This window comes from Pteropus medius, unplaced genomic scaffold (genome assembly GCF_902729225.1).
Source record: "Pteropus medius unplaced genomic scaffold, Ma_sr-lr_union100, whole genome shotgun sequence".
NCBI lineage: Eukaryota > Metazoa > Chordata > Mammalia > Chiroptera > Pteropodidae > Pteropus > Pteropus medius.
In genome coordinates this window covers 13154466-13158584 of record NW_024354499.1, presented here as the reverse complement: position 1 = coordinate 13158584, position 4119 = coordinate 13154466, and the positions used below count along the sequence as shown (strand labels likewise).

The window sequence follows — 4119 nt, the reverse complement described above, 5'->3', positions numbered from 1 at the left end:
AATAAATTTAAAGACATAATACTGCATGATTTCAGGAAAAGCCGATTGGTACAAATGAAAAGCACATTTTAAATACTGAACAGCAAGAATCTTTTGCTAAGTATCAAAAGAGATTGATCATAACCCAAACATAGAAGTTGCAATTCTGTCAAGCTTGTGGCCTGGTAAAACCGCTTTCCAATACTCCTGTGGAAGCTTCATTAGACTTATTCACCAAGCCAACATGTTGGCTAATAATGTACAACAAATTAGGTCTTGTCTCAAGTCCTACTTCCAAGGCAAAGGCATCAGACGCTCCAGTTTTATTGAATGCAACAGTTATTTCTATGACCATTGGAGTTTTTGAAGCGCAGCTGCATTTAGGACGATGCTTCTCCAAACAAAAAGTTGCTTGCTGTTAAAAACACCAGGCTGCTTTTGTCTTATGAACTGCATCTTCATATTTCATCCCACCTTCAATGAATGCTAGGGCAACAAGCACCGGAGCTTTCCCAAGGCCTGCAACACAATGAACAGCAATACAACAACCAGGTTCTTCACAAAACTTAATTTTTACAAGACTTAACCAGTCTGGTTGGATGGTGTTGTACTATCATCAAAAAGCTAATCAAGAAAATGGATGCCTTCTTTCTCCACAAGAGTAGTGGCTGTAAGTTGCTTCACATATTCTTACTATGTGGTAACTTCGTACTTCTTAAGTTCCTCCATAAATTCATTTAAGGTCGCATTGGTTGGATTGTGTGTAATAAGAAATCTCATGTTCTTGTATGTGACATCCACAGGAGCTGGACGATTCATTCGAGCCATGTTAATTTAGTTAAAAAACACTCAGTAGGTTTATGAAAGAATTTAAAAATTGAATACAGAAATGATGCAAAGAAACTGAGTCTACTTCAATATACTTCACTTGAAATTCTCAGTGCTTTGAGTATGAAGTTGAAAGTCATGGAATGTGAAATCAACCCCTAACAAGCAGCAGCAATTCTTCAGTCCAGTAATACTGAGGCAATAGAAAGGAAGTGTACTGTTTACCCCATCCAGGTGAGAACGCTTGTAAAACGCTCTGCAGATCTCAATTCAAAACTTCCATGTCCAGGTTAACCACTCTTACTGGGGCTTCATGGTAGAGTAGTAATGAATTTCTGCAGTTCACTTGTCTGCACAGAGGTTGTGCTGTGCCTGGCAGTAATCTCCACTGCCCTTCACAAATTCCAGAAATGTGTGATCAAGAACACCACAGAAAGGAATATGTTTACTCATTGAAGATTGTAGCCTAATCACACAGCGAGTCCGAGGCGGTGGCGACACAGGAAGCAGCGGTGGCGGCGGCTGCAGGGCAGGGAGTGGCGGTAGTTGCAGCATGGCGCTTTGCAGACAGGGTCAGGGGCACCAGACTCTACAGCGGAGCCAACCCGCTGTCGACAGAGCCAATATGCGGAGAGGCCTATATCCTGCCTTTAGGTAGACAAGGGGGTGCTTTTTCTGCATTAGCTCTTTCTTTATTGCTTTTTGGCATAATAACTTTTATATCAAAGAGCTATATTTTGGGATGACATATTCTGGTTTCCTTCAGCCTCACTCTCATGACCTCATCTAAATGTAATTACTGCCCAAAGGTCTAATCTCATGCCCATGAAGATTTCAACAGAAGAATGTCAGGATACAATCAGTCCATAGCTCCCAGTTTAGAAATTGTGTTTTCTTATTTTTTGACCAATTTTGTGCATATGAAATAATGCCTTGATATTGCTTTAATTTACACTTATGTTATTGTTTATATTTGGTACAATTTCCCATGAGTCATTTGCTTAAATTGTGAGTTTATATGCTTTCTGTACTTAATTACTGGGATTTCAATTTTTGTTTCTCTACACATGAATGAGCTCTTTGTATTTTCTAATATAAACAATCTAGTTTTCAAATTTTGTACAAGTTTTGCCTTAAATCATTGTTTTCCTTTTTATGTCTTGTGTTGCTGTTCTCTTATTTCAGTTCACATGAGAGACATTGCTCTCTTTCGATTGAATCCTACACACACTTTGATTGACCCTAAGTCTTTTCATTTTCTTCATGGGGTCTCCCCCTTCATAAGGACTCTGTGAAGCCCTTATCCTTATTCCTTGTCACCATCTTCTTCTTGGTAAATTTGTTTATATTTATAATCACTTGGCAAACATCTATTGAGCTTTTATCATGAACCTAGAACATTTTGTAGACACAGAGAATGAAAGTTCCTGCCCTCATAGAGCTTACATTGTAAAGTGGTAGAAAAATACAAAAAGTAAACAAGCCAATAAAAATATAGCATCAGATAGTGGTGTTAGATAGTTAGGCAGGCATGAAGACAAGGAGCCAAGGCCCAACTCTGTAACCATAGAAATTTCCCTTGAAGACCTTCCTAAGCACCTCCCAGAAATACTTCCCATTTAGGCTTATAAATTATCCCAAATCCTAGAGCACAAATATGATAAAAGCTGCTGGCCTAAAACAGCTACAAATGCATGTACGGGAAGTACTGCCCCTAACTTCAGCCTCATTATATCATCATTATAATATCATAACTATGTCCGGAAGTTCATGAATTTAATTATAACAGACTAAATTCTAGGTAAGTAAGTACATGTGCAGTAGGCAAAACTTTATATAGCAGCCAAGTGTCAGTCAAGGTGACTTCACATAGGGATCATCTAGGCCCTCCTATCAGGGCCCAAGTATAACCAGATCTTCCCACCTCTGCATTGTTACAGCTTTCCTGGCTGGAAACCCGTCCTCCCTTTGGAGTGTACTATCTTATCTCTTTATCTCCTCAATTCCATGGAGTTGCAGTCTTCCTCAGTGTGGAGTCTCCTAAAATGTACTTTCAATAAATCTTACTTTTTCTAAATCCAACCAACCTGCAATTCTTTGCTACGTGGGTGGGGAAGAACTGACACAGTCCACCTTACTCCCCTGTCCACCTCCTCCTCCTCTCTGACACCCCTGGGGCGATGCCAGATTTTACCTCACCCTCAGCGGTGACAGTGCTAAGTGCTACTAAGTGAAATGAAAGCAGAGTATGGTCTTAAACTATTCTAATGGGAAGTTTTAAGTCTTTGTTTAAGAGATCTTGACAAGTTGGTGAGACAAGGCATTACTCAAGGTTTATAGAAATGCCATTCATATGAATGCTATTAACAAGGCTGTTCTGTGCAAATATTCTGTTATTTTATATGGTTATCAAAAATATGCTAGAGTTAGATGTGGTATACAAAATACAATTGAAATAGTCATCTGGTTTTGTCTGTTCCTTTAACAAAACACTCTTTTTCTCAAAGCAAAGTTAGTTTATCTTCAAGTTTCTTAAGCTTTGGTAGTCCTCTAAACTGACTTTTTTACCCCCAAAGATAAATATTTTAAGTTGTTTCTCTGCTAACCCATGTCATTGTGCTTTCTAGGATTTCTAGTGTGTCTTTTAGATACTGGACATACATGTCCTCCTTTTTAAAATGGCAGGGAGAGAGAAGTGTTCATTTGGAGATCCTCTACATTGACTGTGTTATCAGAAAGGTATATTCAAAGAGTTTCCAAACAGACCACAAGTAAATCCAAAACACAGTGGAAGGAAAGAAAAATTAAAGTTACTACACCATAATTGTTTTTTGGTCAGATCTGCAAAAGAAGTTAGAAGGTATGTTGTATATTTGAAGTTGTTAAGAGAATAGATCTTATAAATTTTCATCAGAAGAAAAAAATGTTTATAACTGTATATGACGGAGGCTAACTATTCTTACTGTGGTGATTATTTTGCAATATATACAGATATTTAATCATATAGTTGTATATCTTAAACTAATATGTTACATATCAATTTTATCTCAATTAAAAAAGAATAAATGAATAATTTAAAGATAATCTGGATTATTTGTTTTCTTCTGTTTCTTTTTTTGTCACTATCATAGTCTGCTACATGTCCATTTTACTGGGTTAGTCCTGGTAGTGAACAAAGGTAGGTAAGACAGAGACAAGAGCGTATATGATATGATATCAATGGCCTAAGCAAGGTAACCTGGACTTCAAAAAAATGTATGTATGGATATGGATATGGATACATATGTGAAGAAGTGGATTATATTCTCACAT

At 37.5% G+C, this 4119-nt stretch overlaps 1 pseudogene; it reads right to left on the bottom strand.

Moving 5' to 3' along the window:
- Positions 1–302: 302 nt before the first annotated feature.
- Positions 303–935, bottom strand: LOC120594487 (protein tyrosine phosphatase type IVA 1-like; annotated as a pseudogene).
- Positions 936–4119: the final 3184 nt, after the last annotated feature.